Raw genomic sequence first — 13,114 nt, forward strand, 5'->3', positions numbered from 1 at the left:
TATGCAATAGTGGAACGTCTGTCCTCCTCAGAGTGCCCCATTTCTGTCTGGAAGGCTGAGAGGAGCCTCACGAGGGCCCACAACCCCAGCCTGCTCCTGTGGTCACCAGGCATTCACTAACCTTTTTCTGATTGTCAGCCTCCACTTTCCATGTGTGTGTCCACAAGACGCCTTGGAAAAACATTGCCTCCACCATCGTGAGAGGCCAGTGACTCTTCTGGGCCTCACAGCAGAGTGTTTTCTGCAGACCTGGGACTGGATTGGTTCCTTCTGAGTTAACATCAGGTCACCTGCTGCTCTGCTTTGTCCTGAATCTTGGAAAGTCCATCTTGAATTGTCCCATCAGTTTCTTGCAATGGCCCTCTCACTACAGAGGGCTTAAGTCTAGTTCAAAGGAGTGGGTAGAGATCTTTCCACTATTTCCAGGCATTTCTTTTTCCTTTCACAGAGCAAAACTTGCCACAGGAATGGATGGAGACTAATGAGAGCTGTTGAGGATAATGGCAACCAAGTTACAATGCTGCTATTTCCTGATCCCTTTTATAACCTGAACTCACAGACTTCTCTGGTCTCGCTGACTCACCTGGTTAGCATCTGGCCACGAACAGATCCACATTTCCTTTCCTTAGTTCACATCTCTCCTCCCCAACTACCCCACTGCCCCAGAAAAACACCAGTGGCCTGTGCTTGCATCATAGATGAGTAAGCAGGCAGGGGAAAGAGTGCCTTCTGCATGTAAGATCCAGGAAGGAGCGATCCTGTGTTATAGAGAGGGTTCTCTTGTTCTCTCCCCTGGCTTCAAGGGTAGGGAAGGGTTTGTCAGCTTTCAAATCACGCAAACTAGCCTTCGAACAAGCAACTCCACTGTTGGAAAATTTTTAAGGACAAAAGTAAAGATTTAACGGCAAAGGTGCTCTTTCTAACATTGTTTATAATGGTGGGAAACTGGCAATAGCTCCAGAGCAAGGGAATCGATCATATTATGGCAATCCATACAATGGAACTTTATTCAACCTTTAAAAATTATGCTATCGATGAATATTCGTAGACATGGAAAGACGGGCATAGAGAGTTGCTGGAAAAATTACTGTATTATGAAGCCATTTTGACCAATAAACACACTGATAAAGGTACGGATGGACAGATGTCAAATGTTGACACCAGTTGACACGAGATGATGAGTATTTCTATCTTCTTTTTGGCTCTGTGTATCTTCTAGGTGGATGTCTGTTACCTGGTAAAGAGAAGAAAACAGTAAGAATTTGTTTCAATGCAAAGCTTGACTGCCTCCGTGCTACACCAGCTAAATGTCAGAAGGACTGGCAACACCAGGTGGTAGTGAGGGTATGGAATAACGGGGACTCTCTCCCCTGGCTGACAGAAGTGCTTTAGAAGACTTCGGCAGTACTGCTAAAGCAAGACACGCATTACCCCGTCGCCCAGCCAGTAGAAATGAGCACTTATGTACAGCAGCTCCTCGATTGTGACGGGTTACATCCCCACAAACCCACTGCAAACTGAAACTGTTGTAAGTTGAAAATGCATTTAACACACCTGTCCTCAACCCTGTAGCTTAGCAACGAAGTACACCGTGGAGTACCAGTTATTCCCTCTCATGATCGTGTGGCTGACTTGGAGCTGTGGCTGGCTGTGCTGCCCAGCATTGTGAGGATACTGGAGCATACACCCACTAGCCTGGGAAAAAAGATAAAAATTCAAAACATAAAGGACTGAATGAGTATCACTTTTGGACCTATAAAGTTGAAAAATCATTAAGTTACAGATTGTCTGTGCACCAAAATATATGTACAAAATCATTCATTCCGGTTTTAGTAAGATTAGTCCCAAAACGGAAACAACACCAATGTTGATCAGTAACAGAGCAGATACAATAAATTACTGCTTATTTATACCGTGGAATATTATAAAACAGTGAAAAAGACTAAATTACTACAACATGGATGTTTCACAGATTTAATGTTGAGTGAAAAAAGGCCGACATAGAACAGTACATACCATCTGATTCCAACTACATAAAGGTGAGCTGGGGGCATAGCTCAAGTTGTAGAGTGCCTGCTTAGCCAGCTCAAGGCCCTGAGTTCAAACTTGAATACTTCCCCGCCCCCTCAAAGAGACTCAAATGGTAGAGCACCTGCCTAGTTAATTACATGAACGTCAAGTATAGACCGAGCAGATCTAGAATCTAGAGCAGATCTAGAAGGTCAAGTATAGACCGAGCAGATCTAGAATGTAGATCTAGATCTACAGATGAAGGTTTGCCTCCAGGGATGGCACTGATGAAGAAGGAACATGAGTTCTAAGGTGTTGGAGGTGTTCTACACCAGGGCGGTCCAAAAGAAATATGCAGTTGCATATATATTTAAATATTCCAATTAGTCATATGAAAAAAGATAAAAAGAGGCTGCGCACTGTGACCCACGTCTGTAATCCCAACTATACAGAAGGGGTAAACAGAAGGATCTGGATATAGGCCAACCCGGGCACAAGACTCTAAAATAACTAAAGCAAAACAGGGCTGGGGGCCTGGCTCAGGTGGAAGAGCACCTGCCTAGCAAGTATGAGGCCCTGAGTTCAAATCCCAGTACTACAAAAAAAAAAAGATAAAAAGAAACTGGTGACCTGGTGACTGTTAGACTGAAAGAGGCACAGAACAGCTCGGTGGGAAGTGTTCAAACACCAGCACAGGGTTTATCCGGGAGGAAGCCTTGTGGAGGGGAGTTTCTAGCCAACACCAGAACCCCACTGCTGCCTACAGGCTTGGAGTAGATATAGGAGGTTAGTAGCATATGTTGTCCCAGGAAAGTCACTGGATAGGAAAATCCTCAACTGCCCTCCCGAGATAATCGCTTCAAGCTTGGGCAGGGAATTTCTAGTAAATGGCTAAAGGTGGATGTTTGTTATTCTTTAGGGCCGGGTGGAGAGTTGCCAGTAAACCACCTTCAAGAGGGAGGGGGTCGGGTTCTAATGTGGCTGCCCTATGTTCACCCTAAGTAACATTAACATTTTTTGGTGGGCAAGGGGCTGGTGGCTCACACCTGTAATCCTAGCTACTCAGGAGGCAGAGATCAGGAGGAACGCGGTTCCAGGTCAGCCCAGGCAAATAGTTCACAAGAACCTATCTTGAAAAACCCTAAACAAAAAAAAAAGGATAGGGCTGGTGGAGTGGCTCAAGGTGAAGGCCCTGAGTTCAAAACCCTGTACTACAAAAAAAAAATTGGTGGTTTTGGTGATCAAATGTACGTCCATGCTAGCCAAGTGTTCTACCCAGCCCCGATAGATAGTTATGTAATGCAGTAGATAGAACATATTGTCATTTGAACACTAAGCAAGAACAAAAGAAATATCAATGGTAGATGCTACTGTTTCGGTACTAAGTCATGGAAGTTGTATTTTATCCTCACGGTGCCTCTCAGGCGCAACTGGCCACCCTTCAGTTGCTCAATATTTGCACGGCTGTGGCCACTGTACTGAACAACCAGGGCTTGATCTTGATCTGAGAGGTGGCCTTGTGAATGTATACTTAAATATACATAAGATTTTACTTAAATAAAATTACATTTAATACATAAAAGTTATACCTCAGTAAAATGAGTAAAAATGTAAAAAAGAACATGCCTTTTGAAAAGAAATTTGAGTTGTATTAAGCACAAAAACAGCCTATGGCTGCTCAGTTCAGTGACCAGCCCTTTCTGGGACTGAGGACACATGTCAGTGACTCAAGGGCAACCGCTAAAATCAGCTGATTTGCCTGCATGATAGAAATGTGACCCAGGGTGTGCCAGAGCAGGATGAAACCAGTTCCACAAAAGAAGGAAGATCAGAAAGTTGCGGTGAACACTCTGATGCACAGAGATTCTAAAGGTTTGCACACAGTGCCTTAAAACTATTTGCCCCAAGTTGAAGAGAACAAGAGCACACTCTGGAATCAGGAAGAAGAGGGGTTGATGAGATCCCAGAGCTGCTGGCCAAGAAGGCACCCACAGGCCAAGCTGGTCATTGTTCTACTTATGCCTGAGGGAATCCACCCACAGATCTACTCTGAGCACCATAATCTAAGCCAATATTCCCAAGATGGGTACACATACCAGATGATTTTAGTGGTACACCAGGAAATTTTATTTCTAATAGTTACATGTTTAAAACTGTGTGTAAGCCAGGACTATAGCTCATTGGTGGAGCACTTGCTTAGTCTGTGCAAGGCCCTGGGTTCCATCCAACAAAAGAAAAAAAAAAAAAAAAGAAAGGGAGGGAAAAAGAAATTGTGTGTTTGTACATAACTGAACATTAAATTCATATAAATAACAATTTATTAGTGTAATGTTAAAATTTAGAACGTGACTTTAAAGAAAAATATTAGGAAAATAATAACACACGTGGTACATGATATAGCAAAAAAAGTTGTGAGTTGGTATGCCAGTTTTCGAAGTTTAAAAAGTGGTGGTTTATGCCATCTTTCCTTCATGGAACTGATGCTGGTTACAGGTTTTGAGGGGTGAGGAAGGGGAGGTTCATAAGAGCAGGATCCATGCAGGTGAATCAGGAGGAAAGCAAATCAGCAATGTGTTCTCCAAGAGCCATCAGAAACTACGTGATTAGAAATGATTTGCTAGAAAAAACAAGATTTCAAAGAAAATAAATGGTGCAGATTTCTAAGAGGAATTTACATCTTTGTCCCAACAGAAATTCTTTTCTCCTGGGGCAAAGGGCTCCCATTCCTCACCAGGTGATGGCCACAAAGCATGCACTTCCTAGTTCACCAAGTCTCACCACACTGATGCACGGATGACACGCACAGGAATTTCAGGTGCTCAGGGTTCTTGAGCCTGCTCTGAGAATGAAAGCACAGGTGGACTCCAGCAGCAGAGGCTGGAAAGATTTTATTTGTAGAGAAGAGAAGAGAAAGACTGCATATTGGAGAATGCAGGGGGACCCAGAAACCGGTGATCCCATGGGTCAGGTTAGGGATTGGGTTTTATAGCCTTTTTTTGCATTGCCTGGGAGCAGAGATGTCTCTCAGGTGCAGACAGAGGTTTTCTGGGAAGGAGAGGTGTCTCCTTGATCACTTACCACTTTTTGGGACTTCCTGCAGTCTGTCCTTTAGTCCTTCAACATGGCTACTTCCTGTTTGTCTTGTCCACAGACAAAATGGCTATAAGGCTGATGGCCTGACAAAGGAGAAGGAAACCATGGATTTGTTGAACAAATAAAGACATGGAACAGTAGCCTGTCTTGGAGTGACTTGGATCTCTTTCTCAAGTCTTCTCAGTAGATCCAATTTGAGATTTTAGTTTTCCAATCAATATTCTGGAAGTTTTTGTTTTCTTCTGTTTCTAAATGCTTTCCAACTTGGATAAAACTACTTTCAGATACTCTTTAGCGGTCAAGTTTGTGCAGAAATGCAGCAAGTAAGTGTTCTGTCCCAGGCTTGAATTTCTCTGAGTCACGGGGTGGCGGTGGGGGGGGGACCTCAGAACCCACTATGAGGAGAAATCCCCATTTCTACCTCAGAAAATATTAGGGTCCGATTTCTGTACAACCTCCACCCTTGCTCTCTTCTGGTTTGGGAGGATAGCCATGGTAATGAGTGCACAGAGGGAGCTTACTGCAGTTCTGGTTTACATTTCCCTAAGAGCTAGCCATTTTGGTCATCTTTTCTTGGGCATACAGCTCATTTGCATATCTTCTCTGGAACAATGTCTCCAGTCTTTTGCCCATTTTAAAATCAGGTTGTTTGTTTTGTGTTGTTGTTGAGTTGTAGCAGGTGTTTTACTTGCATTTCTTTCTTTATTCCTACAAGCACCCAGAGTCCCTGTTAATCCCCCACCCACATGAGCACAGTCACAAAACTGCCTTTTCTGCAGTCCTCTCCCCTACCTAGAGGGACTAACATCCTGGGAGGGTACCTGTGGCAGGCCAGACTGACAAATGAAGTCTGCAAGGGTAATTACAGTCAAGAAGTAAACAAATGTGGGAAGAAGGGAGGGGAGGGACAGCCAATCCCCATTAAATTAGCTGCAAAATATCAGTGCCTCAAGTCCAAGCCCAACTGATCCCTATGCATTTCCCCTCTAAGCTTCACTAAGAGAAATAGGACTTTGCACATTTTAGGGGGATCCTGCTTGCCTCCCCACAATGGAACAGCAGCAGCAAAGATCAGAAGAAGGAAGAAAAAGGGGGAAGAGCTGGAAAGGCACCAGTGCCTAAGCAGCCTTCTGGATGGAGAAAAAGAGAGTGACTATACTGTCCCTCCTCACATTCTCCAGAGGTGGAATCTTAGAATAATGGTGAGATAAGGAAGGTGACACTAGCGATGAGATGAGACATTGTGTAGGGAAGTCATGCGAAAGCGAGGTCAGGAGTCCCCTAAGAAAGGCAGTTATCCATGAGGCACTTTCAAAACATACTTCTCCCCTACCAGGGACTTCAGTGCTGCCCCAGTCTCCCTCCCCTGGACCTTGGAATAAGATTGTAGATCACAAAACATGCCAAATGTAGGACCATGGGCAAACACCAGAGTCATGGCCTCAGTGGGGCTAGGGTAGGGCCCAGGAATCTGTATTTTTACCTAGCTACCCATGAGGACTGTGATGCCAGTGGCAGAGCCCCACACTTTGAGCCACCCTAGCTGTTGTCAGCCACAAAGAGACTCCCCTGGGCTTTCCCTTCCAAATCCTGGAGAGGATTCCTGAAATTGCAAACAAAAAAAAAAAATTAGGAGGTGAGGCTTTATCGGTCCGGTGACAATAGAATTCCTCCCTTCCCAAAGGAATTGTTAGGATGTGGCTGAGTGGTCGAGCACTTGTCTAGCATGTACAAGGCCCTGCGTTTGACACTCACACTGCAAGGGGGAAAAATGTTGCTAAGAAGTGCTTTTATTTTTCAAGCACTTACTTGTCTTTAAGTGTTTGTTTGTCACATTAAGGGTGTGAGGAAGAAGTTTGACAGATAGAGTCCTGGGGAGAGATTTCTTTAAAAGCTGTGACAAAGCTGGGTACTGGTGGCACACACTTGTCATCCCAGCTACAAGGAAGGCTAAGGTCAGGAGGATTCCATTTCCAGGCCAGCCCAGGCAAAAAGTTCCTAAGATTGCGATCTCAACAAATACCTGGGCACAGGGCTGCACGCCTTTCATCTTAGATGCAGAGATAGGGAGAATCTGTGTTCCACGGCTGGTCATAAACGTGAGACCCATCTCAATGGAAAAGGCTGGGCGTGATAGTGCACACCTGTCATCCCACCTACTTCAAGAAGTAGAAATAGGATTGAGGTCCAGGCCAGCCTGGCCAAAGTGAGCCCCTATCTCCAAAATAACCAGAGCCAAAAGGATTGGAGGCTTGGCTCCTGCTTAGCAAGTGTGAGGCCCTGAGTACACAAAATGAATAAATAAAGCTGTGGCAAACTACATCACTGAGCATGAAAATTAAGTGAGAACTCAGAGGTAATGTTACAGAAAAAATAGGATTCAGTTTACATACTTAGCACATCCATTTGCAAGTGAAATAAGAATGGCAGTCTCCTGAGCCAGACCCTCTGCTAATTATGCCTCATTCACGAATTCATTGAAATATATTTGCATATGAGCAACTATACAAACAAACAAGTAAACACTGTAAGAGCTGCATTTATAGACAGTCACAGGTCAGCCAGGCGACAGGCCTGTACCTCAGCACTGACAGTTTATCCACTGGGTGATCTTAGCAAGGACATCTGAGGCCTCTGTTTCTTCCAATGCCAAGTGAGATGGCACATGTAAATCTCTTACACAGTCCTGGCATGTAAGGGACAGCTTCTGAATGTTGTTACCATAAGTGCTGCCAGAGAAGAGCGTGCTATCTGCAGATCTGCAGTAGGACATGCAGGTCTGCTCCTTTTAACTTCACACCTTCCCAGGAACATCCAGAGGGATCTGGAGGGTAGGAGGGCCAGTATATTACTGAGGTGGGACCCAGAAATGGAAGCAACATGCCATCTTTCACTGTGTCCCCTGACAGGTAAGCCCGTTGGAGGCTTCTCCCTACGCAGGAAGCAGGTCGTAGTAACTGAAGATCTACCTAATAGGTGTGAGATCACCTTAAGAATCAAGGGAGGTAGTAGACATACAGAACCCGCAAATAATCGTCAGTAGGCATTATTATCATCTATAATCTCATAAAATTTGCTTTAGTATCTAAAAACACTAACTTGTTAATAATAATTAACATTAGTTGGGCACCTACTCCAAGTGCCATCTTTTGGGTCAGGATGCCCAATATCTTCACCTTTTCCTGGTGACATTGACCCGTTTTCCTTTGGGAAACTGTCCTACTCCTCAACCTCCATTTAATGATCCTGGCAGGGCTGCCAGTCACAGATCACAGAACTCTATTCCAGCCCCTATTCAAAGCCTAATCAAGGGCTAGGGATGTAGCTCAGTAAATTTGCTAGCACGTGCAGGGACCTGGGTTCAATCTCTGGCATTGCAAAACAAAAACAAAATGCCTAATCAGTCAGAGCCCACGGGGAATTAAGAGCCTGGACCCCTGGCAGGGAGGCTGCTCTCTCATAAACTTGGGGCTCCTGCTCAAGGGTCCCTAGGAGGGTCTTTAAGAAGCAGGAGTTGGTTCTGGATGGGTTGCTGTTTGGGATGAGGGATTAAGAAAGCAGGGGTCAGTTAGGGATGAAGTGCTGTCATGAGCCTAGGGTGGCTGAGCAGTTAGTTGGTTTCCTCAGGAACGGATGAGGAAAGCAAGGCAGGCCTTTGCTTTGTCTTCTCTCATACCAAGAGGGCAGTGGTCACCCAAAGAGGGGCCGGATAGTACGTCACAGTTGTGTTTGACTTTGGGAGGAGCAAGGTTTTTCTGCTGGCTTTGCAGCTGGCTTTATCACCTCTGTCCTCCTATAACCTGTTCTTTTTCTTTTTTTAGTCTAAGCTGATTTTTGCCCTCTGGCTCGGGGTTTTACTTGTTCCTCCCCATCTGTGACTTTGTTCAGAGACACCCTTCCCCAAGACACTTTACTGCCAGCTGCCAGAAAATCGTCATAGTGGGTATTCAAGACTCTGCTGACTACAATGGGAACCCCTGGAGGGGTACAACACCCAACGGCCACGAGGCAGCAGTCCCAGTCCACAGGCCCTGAGCAGGGCCAAGGAGATATTGGGGGCCTGGGCTGGGCACTCCTGGATGGAAGAAAAGGTTACAGCAGGTCATCTAGGTCATATTGACCTTTTCTGAGTCCTGCTGAGGACGATTTAGCTCTTCTGATTCTGGAGCTACCCCAGTCTTCCCCAGCAATCTTTTTAAGGTGGTCATTTTCTGTTGCTTACAACCCCAAAACCTCAAACAATTTATCTCTGTAGGCCCTGTGCTGAGGTGGTGTTAAGGAAGCAATGACAGAGGTGACTCCATTTTGGATGACAGAGGCACTTTAGAAGCAGACAAGGACATGGGAAACAACAGGCTTCTCAGAGAAATAACAAGGTTCTTACCAAAATAACAGAATGCAACTGCATTCTGTTGGGGTGGTGGCCCCAAGGCCAGGATAAGTTGAGCAGACTTCCAAGGCCAAGACAAGCTGACCAAACCTTCTTGAAATGCTCAGTTCCGTAAGGAGAGGGATGAACAGGTAGCCGAGTTCAGTGAGAAGCTGACTCAGCACCAACCAACCACAACTATAATTTCAAGCTAGGTAGTGCCCTATATCACCCCATAGACTTCAGCTATGCTACTTCTTTAGCTTTCCTAAGCCCCTTCTGCCCTCCTGTGCTAGGGAGCTTTTGCTGTCCCTTCAATAAACTTTGTGCTTGCTTTGCTCTTAATTCTTGGTCCAACATCCTCAATCATCAAACTAGGGATCAATAATCCAGTCTCAACCTCAGTAATAAAGAAACCTAAAGTCACTCAACTGTACATTTAGAATGATTAAAATGGTATACTTATGTATAGTTTACTGTCCAAAAAATTCATAATCCAGGAGCTACCCTGGCAGTCAAGAACATCAAACATTTCACATGACCCCTCACCCAGTTGTGGGGACCTACGAAGTACAAAAGGTGCTCAATGAATGTTTGATCATTTTAATCTGTGTGTGTATGTATGTTACCGGAGTTTGAACTCAGGGCCTCCCACTTGCTAGACAGGGGCTCTATCACTTGTGCTATGCCCCCAGCCCTTTTCTTGCTTTAGTTATTTTTCAGGTAGGGTCTCCAGCTTTTTGCCTGGGCTGGCCTCGAACGTTGGTCCTCCTGATCGCCCCCTCCCAAGTAGCTGGGATCACAGGCATGAATCACCCTCCCTGACCTTATTTGTTTTAATTTAAGAGAAGCCCTCTTCTGGTGAAAAGGCTCAGAGTACAGAGAGCCTGGACTGAAACTCCGAGTCAGGCACTGACTAGCTAGATGATTTTGGTGAACCTATATGTCTATGTAAGTTTTCTTATCAGTAAAATTGGCGTAGCCTTGTACCTCATAGGGTTGTTCTAAAGAATATACTGAAAGATCAGGGTGCAAAGTACTGGAACAGTCCCTAGGGCGCAGTAAGTGCTCAACAGTGTCATCACCTGTGATGAGGGTGATCAAGTGCTCTCCCAACTTCTCTATTTCCACAGACGTTTACCATACTAGCCCTCTCCCATACTCCTGTTTGGTAGGGAAGGAGCTATTGCCCTCAGAACAGGTGGACTCCCAAACGAGGAAGCTGGCTGGACATGTAGCTCAGTGGTAAAGTGTTCCCGCGCAAAAGTCTCTGGGTTTAATCCCCCAGCATCACCCACCCCTCCAAAAAGAGAAAAGAAAATGAAGGGCCAAAAGAGCAATTTTCTTGGGCTGAAGTTCCAAGGAAGCTCCCAACACCTTCTTGGCTTTTATCTCCATCACCAAGAAGAGTTTCCAGGAAGCGAATGCCGCGCAAAGAATTTGGATGCTTTCTGTCCCCTTGGGCTCCGGTGCAACAGCACCGTTTATTCCGAGCTCTGCTTCTGTCGTGTACTGGGTGAGATGACCTGCCGCCGACTCCGGTTACAGAAAGACTCCGCCCAGGCTATTTCCTGGGCTCTGTGATGTGCAGGACTTAGAGCCACGGGAAACATCCTCCCCACACAGCAGGGCAGCGGGCTCCCAGTTTCATCCCACGGAGGGCTCACCTGGCTCGGGAAGCATCCTGTCCACATCCCCAAACTTGTATGTTTCCTGCCGGAGCCCAGGCCACACATGGCTTTTTTAAAAATCATTATTTTAAAAACAACAAAATTATTTAGTATGGGTAATGCAGGCCAAAGGAAAAGTAAATCAAACAGTATCAAAAGGATATGCCATAAGGAGGAACCCGCCCTCTCCTGCTTTCTGTTCTCCACCCTTCTAGAACGTCTCCTTCTAGAGTCTATGCTACAGGACCATGTATTTATTTTTTACCTCGGCCTTTACGTATATTTTAGCACAAACTATACCAGAGATGGAGCTCTGCATCTTGCTCCTTTTTTTTTTTAATTTAAATATTGTGACAAAATCAATCCAAGTCACAGGACAAAATCCAAAACATGTCCTGTATGCAGGTAAAGTGGTGAAGGAGGGGAAGCTTATATAAATTTATGGGGCTATGTTCTTTGTAATGGCTGCATTTTATTCTATTTTATAGGTGCACAAAACTGCATTCAACCAGTTTCTGACTGATGGACATTTTCGGTTGTTGGAAAGTTTTCCCTTAACAAGTAGGGTCACAAAGAACGCCTTCTTAGAAGGAAAAAAGAATCCCATTTCCTTCTGTTGGGGATGGGGCTTCCCCTCCTTCACCACTTTACCTGCATACAGGACATATTTTGGATTTTGTCCTGTGACTTGGATTGATTTTGTCAGGATGCCCTAAATGTCTGTGTGCAGCTTAAAAAAAAAAAAGTTCAAAATTTTGTCAGTGCTCTTTTTCTTCCACAGAATTGCCACTTAAATCACAGTGACAGCACTTTGCTGAAAAACCTATCTCACAAATAAAGATCCGAACAATCCTGCAGGGTCCGTGGCAGGCTGGGGAGGGTGGCCCAGTGGAGACTGAGAATTAAAGGTTCCCATCTTCACATTCTGGAAAGGAGAAGTTGTTCTTGGCACAAGGCCCTAATCATGAATCGTAACCACCAGTAATTAGACAACAGGACAAATGTTCCGAAAATCAGCCAATCAACGGCAGCCTCACTCCAGTATCTACGCTCGAAAGCCAGAAAGCCAACCAATTAGCTGAAGCTCTTGAAGACATCAACCAATCAGCAAGTGCCTCACTGGTGCAGGCGTTTCACAAGGGAGTTAAAGGCCGCCCAATTCCAGCTGTGTGTTTACAGCTCCAAGACCTTAAATCCTTTAATGCTTCCTCCGCTGAAAGCCCTCCGGCCTCCGAACGCCGTGTTTCCCAAAACCTTACATGTAATCGGGTGCGGGGTTGGCGGGGAGGTTGCCGTCCAGGTCCAGCTCTTTCTGCAGGCCAACAGGAAATGCCATCTTTTTTGCATCAGATGCCCAGTTCAATTTAATGCAACTCTCTGACAGCCCGACAGGTCCCCCCACCCCCACATCCGTTTAAGGGTTTATTGTGCGTTCAGACTTGTGCATGACAGATGCAGGAAGTAGCAAATTCGTTATCTTCCCGTTTTTTTTTTTTAATCATATTGTAGTACTGTTGTACAAAAGCTCTGTTAGCTTCCATTCTTGCGGTGGTTTTTAGTTACCTATTTGTGTAAATGTCAAAAATGCAGGCGTAACTTTTCCAAGCAATGAACATTTCTTAAATGAGGGGAGAAGTTTTTGAAGTTCTTTGTGCAATATGTAATTTTAAAAATGTTGGAAAATCAAATATAAAGTAGCATATATTACATGTTAAGCAAAAAAGAAATGTATGATTCCCTCAACTAGTACTAAAGGAGCTGATAAACTGGTATATATTAAGAGAAATTCATATTAAGAAAATAATCTCAGTCCACGTGTAGTAGTGCAAACCTGTAATCCCAGCAAGGTGGGGCGCTCCAGGCTAGCGTGGGCTGCATAATGACTAAAAAAGAAAAAGAAGAAAAGGAAGGAGAGGGGAAGAGGAGGCAATTTCAGCTGGATTTGTAAATGGCTTTCCACACTGTATATCGT

General features: G+C 44.9%; 1 long non-coding RNA gene across 1 annotated transcript; it reads right to left on the minus strand.

Moving 5' to 3' along the window:
* Positions 1-644: 644 nt before the first annotated feature.
* On the minus strand, positions 645-12,534 carry LOC141424137 (uncharacterized). Its single transcript, XR_012449034.1, has 4 exons — positions 12,402-12,534; positions 5,089-5,186; positions 1,555-1,695; positions 645-1,234 (listed from the first exon to the last, which is right to left on the minus strand). It is a non-coding gene; the product is annotated as an uncharacterized lncRNA (long non-coding RNA).
* Between the last annotated feature and the right edge of the window lie 580 nt (positions 12,535-13,114).

This window comes from Castor canadensis, chromosome 6 (assembly GCF_047511655.1).
Source record: "Castor canadensis chromosome 6, mCasCan1.hap1v2, whole genome shotgun sequence".
In the NCBI taxonomy this organism is placed as follows: Eukaryota; Metazoa; Chordata; class Mammalia; order Rodentia; family Castoridae; genus Castor; species Castor canadensis.